Raw genomic sequence first — 16,326 nt, 5'->3', positions numbered from 1 at the left:
AGCCTATATATATGTTATATTAGGTGCAATATTATAGTCACATATATAGTATGAAAACCCTTACAAACGAGCATAAAATTGTACAAGCTTGTAGGGTGAAGGAAGGTATTTTCGTGGCATAAGCAATTTCGTGATATGGTTTGTTGATCGTACCGCGTAATTCCCTATTAGAAAATTGTCTTGAAAATCACACTGATTGTTAAAATAACTGTGTTTTAAGATTCAGTGTGATTTTCAGTGTGTTAACATTTTGATATTTTTGATATTAGAGTAAGATATTATAATTTATAGTTTAGTTACAAATACAGCATATATTGTTATTTGTGTTCATTCAGTTGATCTAACCCATAGAGTAATAATATAAAGAGATGAACTAACATATTATACTAGCTTGTATGCAAGAGCGAAGTAAAAAGTAGGAATAAAACTAGTATGACCACATAAAAGAAAAAAAAAATCTCTATTGTTGAACAAATAAAACAACTAGGCATTGTTGTTAATTAATACAAATAAATAGCTAAAACTTATATACCTTTTATACAAATTAATAATAATACATTTAATATATTTTATCGAATTTAAAAACAATATTTTTTCAAAATACTGTTATCATTGATGTCTTATCACCACGATATAATGAACGATAGTTATTTATAAATCTTGGCAGACTGATTTTAGTCCTACTTTTTGCAACACATTAAAAGTACTACAGCCACCCCTTGATCTAACCGCCAACGGGTCCATTGAGAATGGTTACTATAATAGTTTTTCTCTAAAGAATGCTGATATAAAAATTAATCTATTAGGCCGTAAAGCAGGTAAAAAAATAGCCCGGGCTTGTTTGTGTTCCTCAGTCTAACACAGTATGTTTGTGCAAACAAGGTGTTTTCATTTTTTTCAATATATTTTAAATTAAATTGAATTGGAGGGAAGCAAAGCGAAAGCGTTCCCCTCCCGATCCTGGCGATTCGACGATAAAAAAAAAAAATTTATTGAATTGTAGAAGTTCATTATCGACGTTACAATATATTTTCATTTTATCTATCATAGGGGGAAGAATTAAAATTGTATTTAGCAAACGCATCGGTATTTAGTGTTAACAGCGATATCATACATATAAACGCACGCACTCGTCTTTACTAATAAGTGCTCTTCGAATATGATACAATAATATATATATATATATGCTTTCAGAAAACATAATGGAAATTTCACGCCTACTTCATTATTGATATTATGTGTTTGCTTAAACCAAAACGGTATATAATCAGTGTACAAAGCGTATTGCATGCGTTCCCTTGGGACCGATTTACTGGAGGGTTTTTCTTTCCTGTTTCCCATCGCATACATACACACACAGTCACGTATATTTCCTTGTTTTCATGGATCGCGTCGCACATATATAAATACAACAAGAGAGAGGGGGGGGGAGTGCACTTAGCTATGGGGGTGCAGTCTACGTATCATTTATACAGTGCTCCGCTGTTGTTACCCCTGGAATTCTCCCTCTTGTCTTCGCCACCTCCATTATATAGTAATGGGCGCGTTAAAGTTTCTACCGATGCACGTTTAACCTACCCACACACCCCCGACCGTGACTTGGCGCCCGCCAAGAGTGTATTTCCGTGTAAGTTTGACGTGTCGCTCTGGAATCTGACCGCAGCTGTGCGACGTGCTTCATATATATATATATATATATATATATATATATATATATATATATACTTTGTTCATGTATGTAACTGATAAAATGTATGTGCTCATTCTGCACGTTTGTTTCAAAGCCTATGTCACCGTTTTAATCGACCAAACCGTCACACGCGACGTTTTCTGTTTCCGGTATTAGAACCAATTGAAATCACCGTTGAATTTAAGTAAAGTTAGCCACCATAATTTGTTTACAACACAAACAGTTAACGCTAATGGTTTTATATTCCAAAAGTATTAATTTATATAGGACAGAGATAGACATTGATACTACTTTTTTGTATCTACTCAAAGGCGCCCGCAGGGAGGGGCGGGAAGGGGACAGCAAAAATAAAAAATATATTCAAAATGTTTTTTGATTCAATAGCGTTAAATTATTTATAATATACCCATGTACTACAACTTCCACGATAAATTATTTCCAATAAATAATAACTGTATTTATTTTCATCTCAAAATCCAACATAATATTACAAACAAATAAACATGATTTTTTTTTTCAATAGCGAAAGTTTGTTAATGCTCTTTCAAAGTCATTGCCTGAAGGTAGAAGGTTTATTGTTAGAAACGGGTATAAAAGGCGAATTATTTCATCAAAACAACTCCATTATTATCTATACCGTGGTTTTCTTTTCTACAGTACAATCACCGCGTTACCAATACCCATCCTCGTCTTTTTACGTGTACCTAATTCCTAAAGTGCAAAAGAGGTTTTTCCTTTTCGTTATTTGTATTGTCATTTTACTTTATACTTTATGTACATCCGTTTTATCCACTTCAGTCCTACGCATAAGTATATGTAGGTACATTGTGCCGAATTAAAAACCAAACATTAAAAAATATCTAAGCCTACCAAAAGGTACATATTATATGATAGCTAAAATTATACCGTTGTTTCTTTTGTTATTCAATTTAATAACATGGCTCTCATGGGCTCTATTTTTTTTTAATTCGATTTTTAGTTAATAATTTTAAAAGTATGGACAAAAAACAAAAGCCGAGTGGACAACACATTTTAGAAGTAAACATAAATGATTAGTTATAGGTAGTATTGTATAATTTGTAATAATTATTGTTAAAACTTAATTATATATTTTTACTATAAAGATTTTAGTTTTACATCCACTTCTTGCGGTTCGTCTTTTTAAACAGTCTCATAGTTTTATTACAGATATATATAATATATTATAGTTTATTTATAGCTTGGCTGCGCTATTCTTGGTCATCGACATTATGATATAGTACCTTTTTAGTTTTTCATTGCTAGACTCGTAAACGTTCAGGCTGTATTTACATATGTTTTGGTCGTACAAAGGAAGTAGGAAATAACTTATAAGGAACGTAGGTATAGCGCAGTCCACGACCTCCTGGTCAAATTCCGGTAGCACCGATTTACTCGAATTACAGAGGCACCGACATTTACAATAATAGTGTAACAATAATAAATGAGACATAATATTTACGCGGGTCTTTTTTGCCGGCCTTTTATATAATATTGTTATTATACCCGTACCTATATATATAAATAGGTACTTTTGTATGGCTGTCTTACCTATAAAAGATAATAGCCACCGCCGCCAAAAGACCGGTAGCCCCGAATGAAGGCGTACGCGCGCTCACATATTATTATAAAATATACAACAAAACACACAATCAACCCGATCACACGAGAAGAACAACAATCAACGTGTCCATCCAAGACGACGGGCCTAATTCCTTAAAAACGGTTAAGATTAGGATCTATCGTACATAATGTAGCCGTGGCCAACGGGGGTGGTCGGCATCAGTATAATAATACATTAATGCGGTACGTTTATCGATTGTCGGCGTAGGTACATGTTATAAATGCGAATAATCGTGGGTGATCTGTATTAGTATCTTATAATATACCTATAATACAATATATTCATATATCTGTACATTAGATATATTATATTTTATAATATTATATGTGCTACCATTGCTTAAATACGGGACGAAGATCTTCGGTGGCAAATATGTACACGCCGTGTTAAGAGAAGACAAATTTTAGAAAAACAAAAATTAAAGTCTATTTTACACCTATTATGTGGATTGTGAATACAATATCTTATTTATACCGCGGCCACAAAAATTATAGAAACTACTATTTATCACTTGGACAAAGTATAATATGTTCAGGCCGGACAATGCAAAATTGCGAACTTTTAAAAGTACTACCACCTATTTAAAATAGGTTTTTAAGCAAAGACTATAATTCCGTTATTGTCATGTAAAACGTTTGCATATTGCTATATACAACAAAAGAATATTAATGTTTTCAAAATGTTATCAGAGATTGTTAATATTATAAAAACACATATTTTTAAATCATGTTTTGACAGGAGATTGAAAGTTTCAAAAATACCTAAATACTAATAAAAAAGTAATTATCTAGATATGAGTCAAATATAGAAATTATTAGGATACTATTTAAAATATTTCTATAATAGGTACCTACTTAATAAAATTTTCAAAACAATATACATTTCGGATTAAAAAATTATAAATTAAAAAACGGAAAAAATACATAATTGGACCAACTAAAGTTATGGTTGATATTTGAGTTGACCGAACTAAATGTATAGCTGTTGTTTTAACTAAAAATGTAGTTAGCAAAAATCATTTATTTAATTTTTCAAACCATAAAATTATGTTGTATTAACCATAACTTTAGTTATTCCAAATTTCAACTATGTATTTTTTTTATGAAACATAATATTATATTTAGATTTTAAACCCTTAATATTTTTAAAATGTAGTCAAAAAAGTTTTCAGTATTTTTTTAATTTGTTATAATGACGTTTTGGCCTTAATGTTTAAATGAATAATCACTAATACAAAAACAATTAAATGTTTTGCCATTTGAAATTATTTCCTTGGGTTACTTTAGCTTCTGCTCGAAGTAGAGGAGTGTAGGATTTGGCAGTCGATGTCGAGTGTAAAGAAAACCTATTTCCATCGATTGTCGACTATCAAAGATCATAAGTCATATAGTCACTTAGATCAATAAATTCTTGTACCATGCAGAAGAAATAAAATTATTCGAGGTACAGCTTATTATAGATAATTAAGTCATGATTTCATTAAATGGTTCATTTCTAAATTGAATATCCCTTTCTGCTTTCATACAAAAATCAGGTTAGCTACCCCCTTGAGTTTTGAAATTTGTTATATACTTTATCACCACCTATTCCCTGGTTGGGCGATGGCTATTACGAACGGGCGATCTCGGTGGTTTTATTCCTAATAATTTAATATTATGATAAGAATAATAATTATTGTTGCTGTATAAACAACATCCGTTCGTGTGTCCAATAAACCTTTATCTGTATCGATTAGTCGTAAACTGGAGCACTTGTCGCTTTATTAAAATATCATATCGTTTTTAAGATTATATACTGGAATAGGAAATAAAAAAATGTTATTATTTAAATGTTTTCACGTTTGTAATTTGACACACATGTGACTAAAAACCAACGGCGGCGGTGCTTATATTTTTATGTAGGTATTATTGTGTTATCGTCATCGAGTTAATTTGTCGTTATCAATTTTTATAGAGCATTTATCGAGTTGTTATGTTTTTTGGCGTTCGGGATATCGTTTTATATTGTTCACCCCGCACACATAACCGTTTTGAGTACTTTTTTTTATTATTACCCCCGCAGAGGGCATTTTATTTTATTAGGCACGTGCGCCCAAAGTGACTGCGTACTCAAACACCACCCCGAGCACTTGGGACGTTTGATATTTATTCTACCCGCTAATAATCTCTATTGGGACGATAAGCGCCAAATCAGCGTTTTTGTGTCTGATAGTGTGCGTTTGCCGATTAAAAAATATATATTAGACTCCCCGTGTCTAAATTTGTTAGTAACAAGCTGTCGCGGGTAAATTTCGCCGGTCGCAATCAAGTCAAATATAAAACATTTTTACTAAAAAAACAAATAAATAATTCCGAAATAAACCACAGCAACCGTATTCGAAGTAGTCAAAGTAGTACAAGTGACTTTTCTTTGAAAAACAAGTTTTTCATCTTGGAATAATAATTTTCGATTAACCGTCTTTCTATTTTGTTTCGCTCTCCTGTAAAATTGTATGCATTATATAAGTCACTTCACTCTTACATACCCCTTTTTGATTCTTACCACTTTATTTAGAAATGGATATATGGCAGAGTGCGGAAATTGGCAATCAAAGATTAAAAAAATTGTTTTCAATATTAGTAATAATCAGTTTCCGATTGGGTCAATCAACTGTGGTCATTACCTTTTTTTCATTTGTCAAGTGTACCTTGTAGGGAATGTCACCCTGATAAAATACAATAAGAACAATACTTATGACATATTAGCAATATCATAAGTCAGTCATAGGTACACAACAGTTATCGCTATTAGCTTGATTCTAAAACCTATAACATGATAACAATATTAGCAAAAATAACAGCTTAAATTTAATTTAAACTGGAATTTTAAACAATGCCTCAATTAATAATCATATTTGTTTTGGAGCTAAATATATTGTTCGAGTTTTTTTTATAATTCTAACGATAATTATTATAAATTGTAACAGTTGGGTAATTTATAACACTTCGAAATTTGAACAAAATTTATTAACATTGCAATTTATAATAATGACCGTTTTAAATGACATACTCGTTAGATATAGCAAGTCCGTTGCTAGTATTATCATGTTTTCGATAGTTAAAGATTTTTACTTCTTAATAAGTTCCTAATAATTACGCTTTTCAATATAACTGAGATAAAATATAGTACTATTCAAAGAACGTTTTGTTTATTCAACTTGTATGGTGATTTTTCGTCTACACGTTTATTTATATTTTAAAAACGATCATATTAAAAGAAAATATTTTGTTAAACAAGAGCTTGATTGTAATTGTTTTTGTTTTCTTAAAATGTTTAAAACGAAATTAAAACGGTCCGGTGTAAAGCGACCGCGAGTATTTAATTTTAAAGAGCGAAGCGGTTGAAATAAATTAGTTTCTCTGTTAAAACGCGGTGGCAATATTCCAAAACGCGTTGTCACTTACAAGTAAAACGATTGTCACCACTACAAACGTCCGTTTACTAATCATTCAGCATTCCGTTGAAACAAAATTTATGCGGTAGTTGCCTAGTACGATTTTAATGTACTGAATCAAATATAATTTAAACATTTTAAATTCGAAAATTGTTTTTTTTTTTATATCGCAGACTTAAACTCGACGATTATCCCATGAAAAGGACTGTATAAACCGTACAATACCAGTAATACCGCGGTGATTAGTATAGAGACAGTTTTAATTCGGATATTTAAGTACAGCGTAACCCGTACGGGCACCCGGGTTCGGATAGTAATAATATTATATATATACCTACCCTTAAGGTACATATTAATATAATCGTGTGTAACTTTCACCACAATAACGGACTCGAGTGCTATTTAACGTGTGCTCGACACTCGACGCGTCGTCCTGTGTGTTTTAAACTGGTTACCATATTATTATATTGTATTATACTACTCTAATCCAATACGGTTCAATGGTATTACCACTGGCCCGTACTCGAGTGGAGGTATTTTACACATCAGTGTTTTTAGTCTCGCACGATAGGTACTACAATAATGTAGGTATTATTATTATCGCTATACATTTTCATAGTATAATCGTCAATGAGCGGTGACACCTGGCCAATAAAAATGCCGTGCAACTATATAATACGAGGATAGGTATATTATTTGCGGTATAAAAAAAAAAACGATTGCGATTACTATCGTTATAAGACGGTCCAATACGGTTACAACACAGTGACAACGTTGGCTCAACAATGGCGATCAGTTTAATCGTCGGGGAGAGTATACACCTAGTTGTCGCCCGTTTCGCCTTTTCTTTCGCCCCTCGAAAAAGGCCGAACAATACGAGTTGAGCAGGGAAAACCGAGAGAACCAATAATCACGGCTGGTAAACATTGAAACCCTGTCACACCTGCGCTTTAGCCGAGTTGTGATTTAGAAGTCGCACACACGCCACACAATTAGGTAACGGCCAATGGACGACCGTCTAAAATTGCCTACCACTCGTTAACAATTAAGTGTATTTATAAGCAGAGATATAACTTGAAAATACTTGCTAATTATTAATTACATAATATAATAATAACATTACATAATATGCATCAGTGTCGAAAACTGTTGTACCTACCTATCAATAATATTGACCGATTATATTTAGTATACATTAATAAAGGCATTCTATAAGACAGATTTTAATTTTAATTATAGTTTAACAAAATGTATTTTTTTTTTTTGACAATTATAAACTTTACAAGTAATTAGTTATAGATATATGTATTTATATTTGATTGATACATGATACACTAACACGTGTACCTATACATTTTTGATACTGTTTTGTGTCAAAAAGAATGCCATTGCTAATATTGGAACCGTTGCGTTGATTCATGCCCAGTGCCCTCCTATGTATGTATGCAAGTAAAAACCAATGATCGAAATACTCCCATCAATAAATTATATTTAAGTTAAAATTGTCTATAAGGTTATAGACTGATCATATTATTATGTATTGTTGTACGTTTCTTACGTTGTTTGTTTCAACATCATAATGTTGAAACAAATTATTTAAGACGTTTAGTACCAGATTTATTAATTTATTGGTATAACATACATGTCAAAAATCTACTTTATGTATAAAAAAAAGTTAATTTTTTACGAATATGCATAATGAATGTGATTGAGATTCCTCTCGAAAAACTCATCGAACAACACAAACAAATAACAGTATTATAGTGTTTTTTTTTTTCGTTTACGCTATAATACATTAATAAACTAGCAAATACATAAATTACAAAACAAAAAAGTCCATCGTTATTAATCTACACAAAGCAGAATGTCCCGCATTTACTGATTTATTATCCTCGCTTATAATACTAAATCTTGTTACGTTAAACTTTGGATTTGATGAATATTATTGTACAAAGCTAATTTTGATTGTTTGTGGTTATCGTATTGTATACAATTATAAAAACTATAAAATATATTGTTATACCAATATCGTACCCAGGTCAATGAGTGGGTCTTTGTGTACGATAATTTAATTATACAATAACTTACTGTCATACTTATTATACGTTTATACATTTAAATAAACGTACATATTGTAATATAAATGTGCTAAAAACCTACCATAAAACAAAACCCATCTCTATAATAAACAATAATATATTATACTAAATGCGTTGCAATTAGGATAATGCCAAGTTTCCATTAACGTCCAAATAACTTGTATTTTATAAATAGGCAACTTATTGGGTTTTGTTCTCCAGCTGTATGGTAATTCCATACCCGAAGAGTAGAACAGTCTGGTAAAACTGTCGCCAATATTTTAACGCATTGTTTTTTTCTTTATTGTAATTTTTCAACACAACGAAGTTTAATTTTCCACCCTATTGTTCAGCATTATACAACCATTAGAGATCCAATACTTAGCGTGGGTATTATTATTATTTTTTTTTATTAGCGTGCATTGTATATTTCGCCAAGTACAGTGTTGCATCATTAACGTTATTTGTCTTCCAAATGTGCGGTAGGCATTAACGGGAATGAGAGGAATTGAAGTAGACAATTGTCTTTTATTGCAAGACTAAAAGTCTATGTACTGTTTGCTATTGTAAAGTGTGTTATTATAAAACGGGGAAACGTACATTTTCAATTGTAATGAGTCTCGAGACTTAGGTAAGCCTAAAGCGATAATTTCTATGGTGACTATCATGTTTAAGTTTCATATATTTTGGGCTATAAATTAAAATAGAATTATCCTATATATCAAAAAAAAAAATGTTTCTTTTAAAATTTAGTAAAAAATGTTGTTAATATTTTTAATTCACAAGTTGACAAGAAATTAACTGTTTAAAAAATAAAAATAAATAAAATATCGTTTAAATATTATTAATACTACAATTATTTATATATTAGAAAAAAGTATCATTGCATTTAAAAAATAAGTAAGACATAATGGAAGTATTTTCATAGTACCTACTTACTAAAGAGATCGCCACACAAATCACATCTAAAATATATATGAAATTTTTAATATAAACTTAATTTTTAATTTTACATTTTAAAACTAGAATGTATATTTCATACATTCCTTGTGAATGTTAAATAATATATATAAATAAATATATATATATATATATATATATATATATTTACATTTTAGTACCTCTTGCTCTTCCTGTACATATATCCTGCTAAATCATTTTTTTTTTTTTATACTAACATAATTTTTGAAAATAGTTTTTCTTTCTGTATTTATTTGAATAAACTGATTTGTGATTTATTGGTATTAAAATGTTCAATTATATTATTATATAAACAATAAATAAATTTGAAACTTAAAATTAACCTATAAATAATTTTGTATTTAAAAAAACAATATATTAAGAAATTGATTGGTTATATTCTTCGAAATAAAACATTTTTCGAACAAAATTATTATTATTTTAAATAAAGTCTTCGGTTACGTTTTTTTTTAAATTCAATTAATTTGTCATTCGACTTTTTAAAGTTTTTATTTAATTAAATTTCAGTAGGCGCTAAACGTTATTTATCGGTAAAATATTATAATTGGATATATTATGTTTATGTGTACAACTGTTTAGGGAAATATTATTATATACCTTTGTTCGTGGTAAAACTCAAATAGTCTTGGATCTTTGTACGAGTAGATTTTATGAACAAATTGCAAAGGAATTCCATTGAAATATAAAATGTAGTTAGTAAAACGGAATCTTTGTTCGAACTAGTAAACAAATATTTTCTCTACCGAAGTACAATGTAATGCTTCTCATATTAAATTATTATGTATAATACGAGTACAATTACTATTGTCGCTGAGTGGTAATCATTTTCCTAGAAAAGAAAAGAAAAATAAGTTAAAAAACAACATTAGACAGATTTCGTATGATGTAAGACTTTTAAATTATTTTGTTGACTCTTGGCGAAGGGGGGGGGGTGGTTGGAGGGTAAACTGAATGTTGAGACGACGGCGATGATGATGATGATAATAATAATATGTTTGGAAACGCTACTGTCTGGTGGAAATTATCTCAGTGATACAGTTTTTGGCCCTGCCCGGCTACAAGCAGACGGTGACGCGTAGTCAAAACTAATCTCGGGTTATTTATGTTTGGAATATACAGTGTGCAGGCATAGAGTAGGCTGGATTGATGGATGGGTGTAGTGGAGAATCTGTGTAAATAACGTACGACGCGTATGTCAAATCCTTAGTTATCAAGAAGTCAGAAAGTCGATGTTTATACATGTTAGCTTTTTGCTTTGGAAACAGATGCACGTATAAAAGTATAATATGTGGCAGTGTGTTGCGCCACAGACAAAAACATTGAGATTAACATATTATTATTTGATGATAGTCATTTTGTTTAATTTTCTTAATTAAAAAAAAAAAAATAAATAACCGTTTGCTTTTTGTCCAATAACAATAATATTTTTATGGCGCGGCTGTGTAATTAATTGTACAATGTATAAATATAGGATGTACAAACTATTAAAATAAACAGCGAGAAGCCTCTAGAACATATTGTTGTATTTAATCATGCAAGTACACCTCTAGATGTTTGATGTTCCCTATATAGCTGTCATAAGCTAGTGCGTGTATTTTATCAAGTCTTCTGTCTACTCTGTGAAGAAACCACACTAACAGGTGATCATGTTACCACTGTAAAATACATCACTAACAATATGTATGTTAAAAAAAAAAATAATTAAAGAAACTCATACCTAGTCGTGTTTATTTGTAGACCACAAGTTCTGTTATATCATTATAATAGTGTGATGATAAATTACAGCAAAATCATTTTTTTTTTAACTACACAACATTTTTACACATTTTACTCTTAAAGTTGTGTTTAAATAATGGTAACTATATACGGCGAATGGATCACACCGTCAGAATATCAATTTTATCACAGTACTCTCAAAAAACAATCTTAACGCTAAACAGTGAAATTAAACACGTACCTAATATCAAATCATACATGTGACAAATTCAAAAGCAAATATAATAGTATTGTCCCTGATTTCAAACGAGGCATACTTTTTTTCCAGGATTATATTTGTCTATTTTATGACACCATTATCGTTTTCCACCGATACTTGGTCAAATCAACACTATTTCAGTATAATATATTACTTTTCACGCATCAGAGTACGGAATTTTCTCATTGGCGGAAAACGGTTATCGGCAACAGAAACACCCCTCGGATGCAATACCGTACACCTTTTACGCTTTTGTTTAAGTACTAAGTAAACACGCGCGAATATAACCAGCCCTCCAAACCACTGTTTTAAACCCACCCACCAATGTACCCTTATAGCTGTCTGGCAACAAGCGGAATTAAGCGGGCCAGCTTTTGGGGAGAGCTCACCAATTATTATACGCCCTGTGCGTGCACCGTGCGAATACATTTCTCATTAAAATTATTATTTACAAAAAATTATATAAAAAAAAAGTCAAATTAAAGGGAAAAGTTTTGCTGGCGCCTATTCCGACATTGGTCTTGTAGTAGATTTTGTTGTCTTTTGTGCGCTTAGGCGGTAACGATACGGGGTGACATATCGGTTCGACTTGTCGACGGGCTAATTTGTACATAGGTTGCTTTTTTTTTTGTTTTTAAAATCACATAAGTAGCCTTTTGCAGGGGTGAGGCGGTTTACATAATTAACATTTCTGAACACAGTCAGCCCGGAACTGCCAAACGGCCGATGCAGCGTACAGTGACGGGGGGTAGAAGATTGGTTACGGTTAGACATAAGACACCGTCTCCGCTCAATTTGTCACTTCTCGTGGCCAGGGAAAATGTTGACGAACCGAAATTAAAGTACTGCCTCCTTGTCTTCGTCGTCCCGCTAAGAAAACCCGGCACCGTTAATAGGATTCCCGTCACTATATGTCGCTGTCGTTGTGGCGTTTGATGCTAATTAACCGCCGCTTCGGCCTGTACACATATAGCGAACATATAATAATGATAATATTGTAAAAAATAATGTATATTATATTATGCTCGCAGTCGCGATGGTGACGAATAAGCCTGCGCCGGCAGACCGGACGCGAAGCTACTTAAACATACAGGCGAGAACGCAACAAACGGAGAGTGTAATTAATTTTTTCTGGGTTGCTAAGAAGCAAAGATTTTCGATTAAGCCCACAGTCGTGCCGGCGTGAAATATTATGTCTGTTTCGCCGTTTTCTCGTTATTTATGTGACGGGTTTAATTTATTTATTTTTCTCTCGACAACCATCCGGCAGCCCATATAGTGTTATTGTTAATTTGACAAGATTCAATTTGTATTAGTTAATTTTATTCAAAAATGCATAGACATACTTGCTTTTTGAGTTTAAAACGTCTACAGTGTTATATTATAATGTTTTTAATGCATTAAGTATTTTCAAAGTTGGTCTATAACGACATAGAATTTAGGCGGAAATTTAACACTTACAATAAATAGAAAATATATACAATTATCGATTGGCTCTGTCTTAAGAAGCTAGCCTAAGAAAGAGTTAATAACATTAATCATTAAATGGTAAGTTTTAGTTATCTATAACAAAACTAATAGAAAATGATTTTATAAAAATTATTATGTATGTCACGTTTTATAATAAAAACAACACAATATCACGTAGTAAATATGTCACTATTAAATAATATATTATAAATATTAAACAATTATATTAGTAAAGAAATTATATTGTTTTTTTTTGCAGTTTAATACCAAATTTTTATGTTTTGAACTATACCAAAATTAGTATTTTTTGAAGATCGATACAACGCATTTTATCCTAGTTTAATACTTACGACTGAATTTGAAATTATCAATATAGTGTAGATGTAGAATGAGATATTATTTTATGAAGATTGATTGAATCTTATTAACGTGCATTTTAGAATAGAGCAATTTTATAAAGCTTTGGATTACATAAAATAGTTTTAATTAAGTTATTAAGAGTAACCTATTATAGTTCATTTAAATGAGTCCGCAAATGCAAATTAGAAATGTATATGAAAGAATATACTGGGCTAAGACTAACTAAATTAGTATAATAGTGCAATTGATAATGTGAATTAATTATTCTTATTTCTTTTTAAAATAATAAATGTAAAAAATAATTAGGAATTAAAAATAATTTTAGGATTTAACGACAAACATACATATGTGTTCATTCCACTTAAGTTTATGATTAATATAATAACACATGTTTTAAAATAAACTATTAATTACTTTTTAATATAAAATAATATTATCTTAATGAGATAATTTTTAAAATTACAAATTTATATATTCTCTGTGTAGCTAATAAAAAATTATAAATATTTGTAAATTCAATCTTTCTTATTGATAACCATCCATTCTAAACAATATAAAAAGGGGTTTTGGAAAAATAAAATACTTTTTATTCAATTGTGGTAAAAACGATTTCTACAGTGATAATTACTTGAGGATAAAGTTAAATATATTAACATTATTAATAAAAAATGGCAAACTTATAAATATAATTTATATATAATACATTTTGAAATAACCTTTTTAATGTAAACTTCATATTTTTTAAACACTTCTTCAAATACATTTTTACTTGACTATATAGTTTAAACCTTTATGGCCTGCAATCTAAATTATAATTAGTGATTTTTTAAATGGTTCCAAATGCAATTACATTTTTTACGAGTGTAAATCAATAGGTACAATATTTTTATTATATATGTATGTTTAGTATTTTGTACACTAACCGCATTTTAGTAATACTCAAAAACTAAAAATCGAATTTACTACAACTTACACCACATTTGGGGGTAGACTAATACATTTTGAACGCAGCTGAAATTTAATAATTCGATTATCAATTACTCTAAAAGACTAACGCACTAATTATAAGTTTCTTTAGACTTGAAAGTATCATTTATAATACTTAGTTAGGTTATGCTTACTGTAATAAAGAATCTCTAGGTATACTATACTTATTTATAACAAACAGGAGCTTTAAAGACTATAGTATATATAGTTAATCCCCTTATAAGGTGTTGGATCCTCACGTTTGAGTATTAAGTGTTCTAACTTCTAGTATATTTTAATACAATAATCTACTAGTGTCAAGTAACGTGTTAAAGTATTATTATATCTTTATTTCTAAAATAAAATGTTTAACTATACTCAAGAAAACGTTTTAAAACACATTTCATTAATGTTATCGTCTAGTTTAAGACTCGTAGACTTTGCCTTAAGCCATTCCTATTTATTTTGATACCGAAATAAATAATTTATTTTAAAAGTATTATTTGTTTTGTTTTTTCGTTATTAAACAAACATTCAAGAACAACATTTTTGATATTAATCTTTTCCTACGCGTTTTACTACGATTAAGTATAATAACACTTTTTGGTGAATGTCAAACTTCTACAAATCAATGTCTCGTTGGCGGCCATACTATAGCGGTATAGTGGGGAATTCGCCGTTTAAACGGTAGATTTATTCATTTGAACTGTCCGCATTACGAAGTGGGTAAGATGTATAGAACGGGTTGGTCGTTTATTTTTGTAGTGTTAATATACAGCCGACGTGTATTGTCTTCAGAAAAGTGACGACAAAAGCATAGTGTAGGATAATGCATACAGCAATCCTCTTCGGGATCAGACGTCGTTTCGGTCGGCTGTCGGTTCGCATAAGAGTAATGTGCCAGTGATTTGTCAACATCACATTTACACAACCCGTACACCGTCTGAATGCAATCGCAACACTGCCAAACGAGTCTAATAACTAAAACAGTGCCAACATTATTTATTACTTTTATAGTTATTTTTTCTCATGTGCCAGACAGAGGAATCCAGCGTACTGACTTTTTATTTTATTTTCCTCGTTCGTTTTTTAATAATTATTTGCTTATCTTTATTTTTCTGTAATCTATTCTATCTAATTGACTTGGTTTATGTTTAATTAATTATTGGAAGAACGAGGAGAAAATATGGGTACAAACAATGGGTGTTAAACATAATTTTCTGTTGGTATAAATAGGCGTGAAAATCTTAACGAAACCGTGACCTTTTAGAAATCGCTAGACTATAAAACAATGCTTATGATAATGTAAGGGAGACCAGTGCCAAACAGTTTTTCCACAGAGTGAGAAGCAACTATAATAATATATAATGTAGGATAAATTTAATGTTGCCAAAGACAATATTTATTTTATTACCAAATTAACATACATGCTCGACAACTACATTTGACATAAAAATGTACAATCTGTTAAAGTTATTCATATTTTAACAATAAGTATTACAAAACCGCGCAGTTAGAAATTATTACTTATTTCATTAATTTTATTTTACGTACACATTTCCAACATAAAAAAAAATATCGCAGTGATTTATTTGTGTAAGACTTAGTGATTAAAAAGTTTGATTTTATTTATATTGTATAACGAAATAACAAAAATTGTATTTTTTAATTAGGTAGTTTACCCTAACAAAATAATTTAAAACACTATTAAAATTATTTATTAAAAATCAT

Source organism: Adelges cooleyi, unplaced genomic scaffold (assembly GCF_023614345.1).
Source record: "Adelges cooleyi isolate 19-005CV unplaced genomic scaffold, UGA_ACOO_1.1 ACOO_flye_CR_arks_rails_tigmint_CR_PRNA_1, whole genome shotgun sequence".
In the NCBI taxonomy this organism is placed as follows: Eukaryota; Metazoa; Arthropoda; class Insecta; order Hemiptera; family Adelgidae; genus Adelges; species Adelges cooleyi.
Note: the sequence above shows the minus strand (reverse complement) of the source record.